This window comes from Rhopalosiphum maidis, chromosome 2 (genome assembly GCF_003676215.2).
Source record: "Rhopalosiphum maidis isolate BTI-1 chromosome 2, ASM367621v3, whole genome shotgun sequence".
Taxonomy (NCBI): Eukaryota; Metazoa; Arthropoda; class Insecta; order Hemiptera; family Aphididae; genus Rhopalosiphum; species Rhopalosiphum maidis.
Window position 1 is genome coordinate 58,824,083 of NC_040878.1, and position 14,331 is coordinate 58,838,413.

Sequence of the window (14,331 nt, forward strand, 5' to 3'; positions counted from 1 at the left end):
GACGCATATAGTGCATACGAAAAAAGATTCTGAACAAAAGTAGGTCTGTCTACATTATTATATTATTACTAAGTATATTTTATGATATATTTAGGTACATTGATATTATAGTAATACGGTTGGTTGAATTAGTTTTAGGCGAAAACATTGTATTTAGTGTATTACTGTATTAGGTATTGGTTTAACTTTTGAGTCAATAACCACTTATTATAGAACGCCAGAACGGTGTAATGAAATTAATCTAAAAGTTATAATAGTGTCAGTGTGTACTTAGTCTATAAAATATAATAATTTACCTACGTAGACGTTTCACGTCTCCACAAATAATATAGGTAGGTAGATAAAATCTGATGTAAAACAAAATAACTTAAGTCATTATTGATCATTGAAATATCCAATAACAACGTAAATTTGAACTCGTTATAAGAACAGTAGGTATGATTTAATCATGGAGATTTCCGTTTAAATGTTCAATTTAAATTTAAAAATGATGAAATTTGAAATAAATGTATCAAATGCAGCTAATGACGTCAGGCATTATTTACAAAAATGATTTCCGAATTTTAAAGACGAAGAGAGAATAACTAGAAGTGTAGATTTATTATTAACCAGCTTATCAATTCAAAACATTCAACAGGTGGGTGAAAGCTGAAAGGAGAATCAAGTTTTAGAAGTAAGACTTTAACAAACTTCTTATCATAATCAATAGTATTTGACCACAGATTTTAGACATAAATAATATATATAATCATTGATTATTTATAAATAATAGCACTATATATACTATATAATTTCATATATAATCAATGATATAATAGACAATAGTATTATATTATGTACAATAGTACATAATAATTATAATTTATAATTTTTATAAATCTGTGTAGTTGACACTGAGGCATTGAGTGATTTATGCGCATCACGGATTATGAAGTTCCTTGCGCATATAGATCTAATTGCTTGTATAACGAATTGACTTATAGACCAAGGGCAGATATATTTTTATCTTGCAGGAATATTTTCTTTTTTATCACATTCATAGAAGTTAATATGCTGTGTAAGACGCTACCAGACTTGAGTTAGTGAAATTTTATGGATTTGAATTTATCGTACTAAATTTGTCGTTGATGTAAATAGTGGGAGGAAGGATTTTACTAGTAGCACAAATCCAAGATGATTTACAATCGGTATTTATGGGTTCTTGAGATCGAATGGAAGCACAGGCAGAATGAAAAAGGATTTGCGAAAAAAGCAGCTAACAGATTTTTGTTCACGTTGTAAGGGCTACGAGCAAATATCACAATTAGGACGCCCCGTATTGGTAGATAGAAAATAGACTGAATAAAGAAATAAATAAATAAGTAAAATGTCTCTTGAATTTATCAGATAGGCAATGCAAGTAGTAGAAGCCTCAGTTAGTTAGATGGCAAATTAGTATACTCCAAAAATGTACGAGTGAGATGCTGAGACTTAGGTGGTCCAATTTAAATTTTATAAAATCTTGAGAGTTATTCTAGATTTTGATCGAAATATAAATGTGTGACTTTGGCACCTGTAATTAACAACGTTTTCAAATTTTAAACATTTTTACTTATGTAATTGTGTTTATCTAAGGTCACAAACATTATATTTCAAAAAATGCGTTGACTATGATTTAGAAAATATCTCAGGCAATAATGAGGTTTTTACCAAATTAAGATGTCATATAATTTTACACCCACGAAGCCACAACTGTCCTCACTATTTTTTTTTTTTTTTACAATTTAAAACAATAGCATACAATTCATCCTTAAATGATAATTTCAACAATTGTTATTATTACATATTTTTTCAACAAAATATATTAAATAATTATCATTTAATAACATTTTTTTTTTTTACAAGCCGATTAAACTTCATTAATATTGCATAAAAATACTAAGAAGTTAAGTGGTTGTTAATCATTATCGTGATAGTCTCAACCATAACATTATTTTTTACAAGGAACGTGATAAATAATATGTTATAGTAAGATATTGAAAAATTGTTATTATAATATAATATTCTAAATTAAATACATTGATTAATTCATAGGCGGTGATTGGGGGGTTGTTAGGGGGCTTAGCCCCCCCACCAAAAAAAAAAAAAAATTATTGAACATTTTTCAAAGTCGTGTGGCCGGCCGGACGTCAGATTGATTTTACAACAACTGCCAAAATCTTGGAACTTTACAAAATATTTTTTTTCTCGAAATTTAATCAATATAATAATATTATTACAACAGTAACATATTATACCTACTATAGTCGCGACGGATTGAAACATTTAATAACTCTTCAATATTATACATTGAAAAAGATATCAATATCAGTATTGAGAACATTTTTAATATATTCGCTAATCAAAAAAGGTTTATTATACTAAAATAATAAAATATTTGTTGTATTATAAATTAATGATTTTAAAGTACATATTTAGTTAGTAATGCGTATTTAGTAGGCTTTCTTATTAGTTGGTAATTATTAGTTGGTTATTTAGTATAGTTAACGCATATTGGAGGTAATACAGTGGACGCTGTTTATAAGACTCACTTTGGGACCAGCACGAAGTGAGTTTTATAACTGAATGAATCTTATAGACGAAGTGGGGAAAACATATTTATGAATTTTATTTTACTATATATTTTGCTTTAATTTTAATTTTCTTTAATATATATAATATATAACATTAAATATCTATTATTGAATAAATTTAAAAATTCTGATAAAAAAATTAAAATTATAATACATAGGTATACATATTATAAAAATTATTACATATTAATAAAAAATTATAAAAGATGTATGATGTATTTATTATTTATTATTTATGAAAAAAAAAATTGTAAATTTGGTTTGTTTTGAGTATTAATATTTCGAAAATATATTTTTCGTACTCATATTACAATAACAATAATTGCAAAAAATGTGAAATGCGATAAAATTTGTTGTAAATACACACATTATACAGCATGAATTGAAACCAGAAATAACCCAAAAAACATGTAATTTTTAAAAACCAATTTATTTATAAATTTTAACCAAAAATGTTTATTTTTTACGAAATTTAAGTATAGATTTAAGTATAAATAAAGTGGTGAGTCTTATAACCGAATTTTTTTATAATGTATTTGGATACGTCCGGATTGTTTCAGACGATGTTGAGTCTAATAAAGGGACTGAACGTTATATCCGTGAGTTTTATATACGGCGTCCCCTGTATATATTGATATTAATGAAGGGATGTGGGGGAAAAGCCCCCACGGCTTATTTTCCAAAAAAATATTTAAGCCCCTCTAAAATCCAATCAAATCTCCGCCTATGGATTAATTGGCTCGTTAATTTCTTATACAAATCTTATAATTTAAGAATAATCACTGTATATATTTGAATAAGTGAGTTCTACTAAAACATTTTAATTACCTAACACTTAAACATTTAATTAATTGTTATTTCAACTATAATAATACACACTTATTACTTGCGATCGATCTCTATAATTTTTTTTATTTGTCGAACGTGCTTTTTCTCGACTTATTTTTTCCTATTTTTGTCTATCTCAATTAAGTATGTTACTGGATTACTTGTTTTCAATATTGTATGAGGATCTTCGTATATATCTGCAAATTTATCTTTCTTTACATTTAGTTTTACCAAAACTTTCTCCTACATAAAGTTTATATCTTTTTTTCCGCTGTCTGTGTAACATTTCTGTTTTTCAAAAGCTTTTTGCAGAATGTTGGGTAATTTCTCACGAATTGAATTGAATTTTTGTATTTCTATGATAGTGGAATGATTTAAATTTGATGAAATAATTGCGACATCGAAAATGGAAATGGGTTCGTAGCCGTGTACTAAAAAAAAGAGAGTGTATCCCGTTGAGTTGTGTGGTCGTGTTATATGCGTGTAAAACTACAGCTAAAATATCGGTCCACTTTTTATCATATGTTATCATTTCTATTATCACCTGATTTTGTCTTTTTCCTTTTCCTTGACTCATTGACCTATAGCTATACTCTATAGGCTATTGCCTCCTTTTTTTGGATTTTAAAAAGCTAATAATGGCTGTGAAATACGTATCTTACTATTTTAGGTAGGCCATGTCCGTATGTATTAAATATTATATTTATATATTAAATCTAATAAAAATTGTGTTGTTGATTTAGCATCTGATGCATTTTTGTATGCTTTAGAGTAGTAAAATTGTTTGTAGCAACTAATATATATTTCATAATTTTGTTTATGTGTGAACATTGCTGTTAACACATAAATACCATAAAATCCGTCTCCAGGAACTTTAGTTAACTATTACGGCTACCTTTAGCTGCAATGAAATTTAACCTCGGCTGAATAATTATTAAATTTCTCATTTTTTCAGTTTCAATTTTATTGTCATTATTACTATCAACTGTGATAGTTTCACTAATATTACTTTTACATTTTATTTCTAGTATTATTTTGAATTACATTATATTCCTTATCAAATTCTAAAACTACTTTGCCTTTATTACCAGTTGAAATTATTTGTTTGTCGACAAAATTTATTTTGTTTAATTTTAAGAAGTCCGTGTCTAACAAACTATAGGTCCTACTAATTTCTTAACTACCATGCATTTAAAAGGAAATTTAATATCATCAAAAATCACAATAATATTAGCAATACCAAGTAGTTTTAAGTTTGAACTGTTTGCTGTAATTAATTTTACACAATCCATTGGCTTAGGTTTGATTTATAATGGTAAGTACTTAGTAGTCAGCATTAATTATAGACGCAGTAGCTCCTTAATCTATTACAAAATGATATTGTTCATTATTAATATTGCCTATTACCTCAAGTCTTAGATCTGGTTCAAATGCATTCAGGAGCGAAGTTAGGTTATATAATGTCGTAATATATTTATTTATTGTTTTGTCATTAATTTTTCGATCTTTAGCTATTGTTTTTTTATGTTTTAAGTCATGTTGAATATTATCATAGTTGCTAGACACTAATATTTTATTTTCATTGTATAAATTACTTATATTATAACCGTCTATGTCATCGTCTTTATCTGTATCAAATTAATTTTGCTTTTTGTCCAGTTTAAGGTTGTTTAATTTTTGTGTCTCATCGTTTTTATATTTGTCTGCAATTATTGATTCTAACATTGCTTAATTAAATTTTGGTATTTGTGTTTCAGTAGACTTTTTTTGTTGGCACAAAAGGAGTCTAACCACTCTCTCTTTCCTTAATTTTTTTTATATTACTATTATAATATGAAGTATTGTTTGAATTTAATGTATTATTATCGGCCATTTGATTATTATAGCGTATTGATTTGTGACATTATTTATTACGTCTACATTTTGTTTGTGAATATTATTCGACGGAGTTTGATAATTGTTAGCAATTTGTTCATTATATAGTTATATTTATTATTATTATTATTATTATTATTATTTCGATATAGAGTAATTTATAGTAATTTTTTGGCTAATTATTTTGGTTAGGTTACACATTCTTATATCGATTATTCCACTTTGGTTTTGTATAACCATTATTGTTTGTTATTAATAGTGTTTGGATTAAATATATTATGTGGATTGAAGTTACTGTGGTAGTTACTATTCATACTTTGATTTGAAATGAAAATGCCATTAGTATAACTAAAATTGTTATAATTGTATAGATCAAACATATTATTATTATTATTGAATGAGTTATTTAAATTAATGTCAACATTTTTATAAGGGTTATTTGCCTGCGTATAATTTATAAGGCTGCGTACGAATTGATTCCCGGATACCTGTTTACCTATACCGTTGAGTTGATTCCCGGGTCATTATATATTTTTTCAATATTAAGCAAAATATTCAGCCTATTAATATATTCCATGAGACACCACGAGTCCTAAAGGAGGTTGGCTAATAAGTTTCTCAAAAATGTTGTTCTTTTTAGTTTTTTCATATTTTGAAAATTATTCAATTATTTATTGTATTATATAATAATCTATTACTTATTAAAAAAAATAGTAGTTAGGTAAAAATGTAAAAAACATTGTATTTAAAAACTGGTATCTGATAATAAAATAACCTGCAGTATACCGTGACATCACTTCTCTCAAAAAACTTTGTTTTTCTCGGTTTTTCATGGATTTTCTAGTCCCAATGCTTCTGTATTTAATATATGTTTTCGACCGCACTTCTAACAACTCAATCTATTGATATTTGATGAACAAAAATAGGGAATCAACTCGTACATACCTATTAATGACCCGGGAATCAACTAATACATAAAGTAGGTCTTAGGAATCAACTCATTTACTGCGATTTACACATTTTTTTTTTGGTTAAAATGACGATTACCGTTGAGTTAAAAATTTATTTTTTTTTTTATTTTCTTTGATTTAAATTTTAAAGTTTAAATTATCAATATCTACTGTATTAATATTTTGAACGTCCGATTTTATCAATTTTGAATTTTATATTTTCTTTGAATTAGTTTCTCAGTTATCCTATACATCATTATTCATAATAATTCTTGTATTATAGTATACTAGTGTTAGGGTATCTAATATTTTTTTTCCGTCTCAGGAACGGTATTATTCGTTTGACTAATTAAATACAATATTTCTGCTAAAAATTCTGATATTGTCTCTGTTGATTTTAATTTTTTAATTTTTCAATTTATTTCTTAATATACAATTCCTAGCTTTCCAAGCAAATTTGTCTTAAAATATACGTTCTATTTCATTAAAAGTTAAATTTGAGTTATCCATTATTAATGGTTTATACAATTTATAAGCTGCATTTTTTTATATATAATAGTAAATAGATTAATTTTATTTGCGAAGTCCAATCGTTAGCAATAGCATTAGCTACGATATTGAACTACTCGAAAAATTCTAAAACACATTCATCACCTGAACTGTTGAAAATATTTGAGCTAAATTGTTGAAGTCTTGCTATTTTAGTATATTTGAATTTAATTTATTTGTATTATCGACGGTTTTTAATTTAGACTCAACTTCGTTATTATTATATGTTTTAGTTTTTTATATTGAGGGACATGTTTTAAAGTATTTTCTAAGTTAAAGTTTTGATTTAATTCTTTAATTTATAATTTTCTGATTGATTAGTATTTAAATTTGTTGAAAGTGGTTTTTCTATGTCTAATAATAAGAGATTTTTTAGTTGTTCGATTGCGTTGCCAGTGTTAACAGTACTATCTTTATTTTCTAATGTCTGTGTTTATAGTTGTGGTTTAAGTTCAATATTATTATCACAAAAATATGTTGACTTTTATTTAAATTTAATTCTTTAAAAGTAAGATCTATATTTTATTATCCAGTTCTTTATTCTCTTCACTACTAAAAGGTTCTTCTCTAAAATTGTTAACGGCTGATTTTATGAAATTTCTTGATTCTACCAGTGTTGATGATTCTCCACAATTAATGTTATAAAATTTTAAAAAGCCTACTACTTCGGATTTATGTAGCAAATGTGCAAATGTATCCACGCTACCGTTTTCTGAGAAATAATAAATTCAAATTTTTTTTCTACTGGTGATAGCTCATTAAATTTTTTTTAAATTTAATTTTTAACCTTGTATAATGTAGGTATACAGTGTAAATTTCTTAACAAATATAGCCGAAAAAAGTACCTATCTTTCCAAATTTGGAATTTTCGAAAATATCTCTCAAATCGTTCTCCTCAATTGATCGTAATTGGGTTATTAAATTAATTTTATTTATTTCTTAGTTTAAATTATTTTTGTAATATATTTGTTTTTGTTACTTTCACAGTTTGATTATTCATATTTCGTTTAATATAAAATTGATCATCCATTAAAAATTACTGTATATTAAGAGAGATTTGAACCGATAGTGACTTTGCATAAGATTCACCTGATTTAAAATACTAATATTACAACACAAAGAGTGTACCTTAGAATTGAATTTTTCGGAAAGATTATTTCCTAAACATCGGAACTCCAGAGACGGGCACCTCCACTAATTGTAACGTCCCCTCTCCATTGATCGTAATGTGTACGCCCATTCCTGTGGTAAAGTTATGTTTATATTAACATGGTCTCGGGAACTCAACCTCGGTGTGTAATATTAATACTAGAGATCAGGGTTACTTTATTTATGTAAAGCACATAAATATATATAAATATAACGTATATTATTAAGAGGACGCTATACCCGCATGTGTTGTCTCTGTCTTATACACGCATAACATAGTTAAAAACTGTTTTGTGCGGGACAACTTAACTCCCTCGATATTTATACAAAAGTTACCAAAATTATAAATCCCATTGGGAAGAACTTTACCTGTGACGTAGCGTTTTAATTTTTTTGATAGTGGTAACCAATAATTTTTAATAATTAAATGAAAAAAACCTAAAGTTCTCAAACCGATAACTTTAGTTAAATTTATTTTATCAAAAAAATTAAAACGCTACGTCACAGGTAAAGTTCTTCCTGATGGGATTTATAATTTAGATTGTTTTGATTAAAATATCAAGGGAGTAAAGTTGTCCCGCGCAAAACAGGTCTTAGCTATGTTACGCGTGTATAAGACAGAGACAACACATACGGGTATAGCGTCCTCTTAATATGATAGATAATTGTAACATATATATTAGATAATGTATAATGGAAAGCGATATTAGATATATATATAAATATGAATTGTGTTACCGATCCTGGTAGGTATTGATGAGTCATGAGTGCGGATATTCGGGATGGTGGCAATCCTTCTTCACTGTCGGGTTCCTCTCCGTGTCACATACTCTCGTCAAACACGCATCGGTCATAGTTATATATATACTCTGACGCGTACCCCAAAATCTTTGGTCAGCAGTTAACCCCGCTTGACATTCCTCACACTCCGCATATTAGTAACGCGCGCCCTACTTATAAGGAGTAATGTACGATGTCGATATAGAGCAAGCGTTTCCCAAATAGTGGGTCGCGACCCACTACCGAGTCACAAAAATATAATACCAGGTCGCAGAATTTAATAAAATTCTCATATTAAATTTTATTATTTATCATTTTGTTTGATATAGTTTGATATAATTAGTAACTATATTATAATTATTACATTGTAGTTACAAATTAACACTATCTATATTATATAGACAGCAATCTATTTATACACAACGGGAGGTCTAAAACCGATTTTTTAACCAACTAGAACCACCTTAATTTTGCAGTTATTTTTATAAAATGTTTTTAAGAATGACCTTCAATAAGATATTTAAATAATGCGCGTTTATCAACGTGCTTAAAAATGTTATTCGTAAAAAAAATAATAAACACCCATTTATCTGTTATTTGCGTATCCTGTAATCCAAACTCAATTACAGTTTAATTTTTTTCCAAGTTAAAAACAGCCGTCTTAAAACGGGTTAAACACCGACGTACTACATTATCTTATAATGGAATATATAATAAAAGTATAAGCTATGCATGTATAAATTGAACAAGTTGAATTGTGGATCGCCCCAATATTGGTAGCAATTTTAGTAAATTATCAACGACGGTGGTTTTACACAAAAACACGATATCATTTCTAGCAAATATTTTAATTTTGTAGGTGTTGTATAAGTATATAAATTGATAAAAAACTATTTATAACACAAATGTATGTATTAAACGAAATAAAGAACGCAGAAAAATATTTTTCCTAGGGCATTTATACTCGTATGCACTATGCAGATTATATTTGTCTCATGCATGAATATATATTTAATTTTCAACACCCATCGATTAAATATAATTATTATTTTTTTTTAAATATATAAGCGTTTAATTGACTATAATGGCTTAATGAGTAAAACATAACAAATTAATCGAAAATTGTTTATTATCAATGCTAAATTATTAAATTTATAATTAATATAATAATAGGTACCTACTATTAAATTATAATATTTTAATATGAAATTTTTCAACAACTCATCAAATTCAATAATAATAAATAATACAATCTTATGTATATTGTATATTTATGAGTTACTAATCGTCTAATCAGTAACCTCATATTATAAAACATAAATACTTCGATGTAATAGTTAATAGGTCGTTACTATAATTATGCTAATTTTAATATAAGTGGAATAACAATAGAGTATAAACAAATTCGATAATCTGAGAATTACTAAAAATTGTAATGATCATATAGACCTTTTTTAAGACAACGGAATGCTTAGTGATATAGCATTTATTTCTGATTACTAAAAATTTTAGTATGCCATTCTATACCTCAAATAGTCAAATCACACCTTTCATTTAAAAATAAACACAGTAGAAGAAACTCAAAGGTACTATACAAATGTTTTCACTTCGAACTAACAAACAATCCAAATTCCTTAATATAAGCGCTAAATACAGAAACTATTTCAATAAATGGTCCTCGCAGGGTAAAGAGAAAATGGTTTTATGACTTAAATCTATAATATTTTATTTATAATACTTTATTTTAATAAAAATTAACCAAATCCCCAAGTAAGTGTCGTCATTAGGTAGCTACTTTTTCTCATGTGTCACATTTTTAAATATTTATAATATATTACATATCCACATATAAGATTATTGTGATAATTAAATTACAGATTCTTTGTTTTTGAAATAAAGTTGAAAAATAAAAATACTAAGAATTAATGTTTCTAGTTTAAAATGTTGGTACAAAACAGAAACTGACAACATCTTTAAACTATCATTAATTATTCTATAATTTTAATTATACGATCATTGTTTTAATTTTTTAAATTTAATTTTTATTTGCCTATAAATTTTTTAATTTAATATTTTAAATTTACTCTCATAATACCTATTCAGTTTTTCCAATTAATTATTTTAATATATTATATCAATTTGTTTATATACCTATAAATATAAAATTATAATAGTTAAAACTAACTCATAACATTAATATATTCATAAATATATTTTATTGGATCTTAAATTTAATTTAATTGACAATGCATACTATAACGGTATATTATAGCTGGTAATAGGTGTAATATTTTGTGCCTAAAAAAGGCCCTCTCAGCTTTGATAAATTTAAAAGATAACCAGTGACGCCGAACTCAGACTTTTTTTGCAAAGCGAAATCTAATATTTTTGTTCCAACCACCCACTTACCCACAATTTATATGATAAACTCAGTTAAGAAGTGAAGTAAAGGCTTCACATGACATGGGTTCGGCGTCACTGAAGATACCTATACCCTCTACTATCATAGTTATTACTTATTAGTTATTCGTACCAAGGTATTAATTTACAAAAATGTGTGTAATATATACTTTAGTTTCTAATAATACCAATAATGTTTTATACTTTTATGTATATATTATATATATGTTTTATATAAGTTATCAGCTTATCACATTTTATATCTACGAGTTACAAATAAAATATATTTATTTTTAATTACGAGTATAATAGCCAATATAAGTATTAGACACCTATATAGGATGTAGGTAGTAATAAGTAATAACTATTTAGTATAAGTACCTATTTAGCTTATAGATGAACATATTTTATATCTAAAGTGTACACTTTAGTCTCCAATTTTTCTTAATTTCTAGGTCTGCCCTTGGTAATTATAAGTATGTCAGAACCTACTCAGTATGTTATATTGTTGGCATTTATAACTTCAGAACATAATATTATTAGTTATTACATTAATATTATCACAATTTGTATATAAACATGCAAACTTGTACAAGATTAAACCTTGTAGTTAATTTGTATTCTTGCAGCTCTACACTGGCTACGATTAAAATTTTATATGGAGATAAAATTAAAAAAAAATAAATAATTATTATTAGGCTTAATCACGTCTTCGGAATTCTCTGAAAATTCGTTGTTATATAGATATTTATCAACCAAAAAATGTGTAAATTCCACTATGTAACAGATATAAATGAAATAATGATACATTGATAACTATTATATTGTTCAAAGTGATAATATTATATATTATGAACATTATTAGATCACTTGGATTTTGTGAAATAAATATTCACTCTATGAAGTGTTTTATCAGAATTGTCTTCACAAATCATGACGTGTTCAACTTAACAATATAAAATCTTTGGTAAATTCTTGTCTCTTGACATTTTTGTTTTATAAATTTATAAAATGGTACGTCCACAGAATAGATGAAATTATTATTATTAATTATTTATCTACTCTGTGGTATGTGGTACGTCTATGGACGGGTATAATAAGTTATAAGTTATAACTTGTTATATTTAGACATTTTCTTCTGTGTATAAAATTGAGGTTTTATTGATTCATTCTGATACGATTTTTAGTTGCAAATCAAAAAGGCGGAAAAGTTGTTACCGGTCTGATGTATGGTAGGTGTCAAGATAGGGTTACTTTTATAAATAGGTATGTTAAATTTGAATTCAATAATATATCATAATTGTATACAGACGTAGATCCAAAAGAGAGTGCTAGGATACCCCCTTGGGATGTTGCTTCCTAAAAACCAAATAGGTACTCTACACAACATGTATTTTTCAATAGGCTGGGTACACTTTTAATAAAAATAAAAAAATTGACAAGTTATTTTTCCCTATATAATACTGATAATTGATAACCAGATTTGATATGTCTTTGTTATTTACTTAAATCATAATGAATATAGTATTATGCGTTATAATTTAATTGTTTTAAATAAAGGAATTTGTTTTAGATGTATTTTTAAAGTTGCTACTCCTTTTGAATACTAAACACTGAACCACATATATTTTGAGGACTAAAAAAAGGTCTTGCCTTCATGATGGAGTATACAGAATACAAGACCTTATCCTTAGCACTTCTATAAAAAAAATCCTAAATCCACCATTGATTGTATACAAAAAATGATTCTGTGTGAAGACAATCCATCAGCTTACTCGTATAACACTAATTAAGTGCTGGGCGCTCACGAATTGCCTCCTGTAATTTTTTTTTTTTAAATGTCACTCGAATTGTCTCCCTATTTCCAAAATATTATTCACTTGGATGGCCTCCTATTTTGGACCTTCTTGTACTGGAATCGCCTTCGATAACTATAATTAATCGATTTAGGTATAATATTAGTTCTTACATATTATAGGAAATGTTTATAATTTTTTATATTCGCTCTAATATGAAAGCTAACAAAAAAAAAGCACAAAAATTGATTCAGCTGAACTCAAATTTGCTGTGTAATATATATATTTGTAAGACAAAGACAACACGCGTATGTGTTTATCGTTTGAAGTCCTCTTCAATGAAACATTTATGATATATGAACCCTAAACATAGAATTGTATTTATATATTCAACAATAAACTTTAACAAAAGAATAACTACCATAAATCGTTTTTCGTTTTTATGAAATGACAGCATTTATGTATTAAATACGTTCGTATGTGTGTCGAGTATATTATTTGTAACTGATTTTATATACGTGTATAAACGAGTATCTATATGTATGTAATTTATTTTAATCGCGAACTCTCAGTATTGAAAAAGCAGTGATTAGAGAACTTTTAAGTAGGTATGTGCAAATACATAAACAGCAGCAAATACTATTGTACATATTATAGCAGGTATAATAGTATATTGTAGTTCAGAAGTTCAAACACAATTATATACTGCTGAGATCATTAAATCTACCTGCAATAACTGTAGACAGTGTACACTATATAGTTACATATTGTATACTTGTATACTTGCGTTGGTGTCTGGGGTCAATTCGTTTCTTGTCCGGTTCTCGTTTGGGCCGAATCGAATTTGTTGTATTACAAGATATTTATTTATTTTTTACGTGTACCTATTCCTGCAATGTATAATTATATTACTTTACGTATGGGTACCTATAATTAATTTTTGCATGTAGATTTAAAACATATATTTATTTGTTACTTTTTAACAACGTTTGTAAAGTTACACTGTCTCATTGACCACTGTGTGTTTATTTATTTTATGTCAGTGAAAAATTTATTGGGTATTCATGTGAGGAAGGATATACAAAAATGCATATGTTCATAATCGTATGTACACAATAATACAACAAAATTAATTTACTGAAGTAGAATATATTATTATCATTAATTTAGAGTTTATTTTGTTATAACATACATAAAAATACATTAAAGTTACAAACGAAGACTAAATCATAATATAGCACCTTGTACTGAGTTAAACCTCATACAATCGTATACATATGTATATAATATATTATAGATTATATAGGTATATTCAAAATTAAATGAAACAATTAATAAAAATGACAAATCTATTATAATTTATTTTTAAACAATAACTATCGTCTACATTCC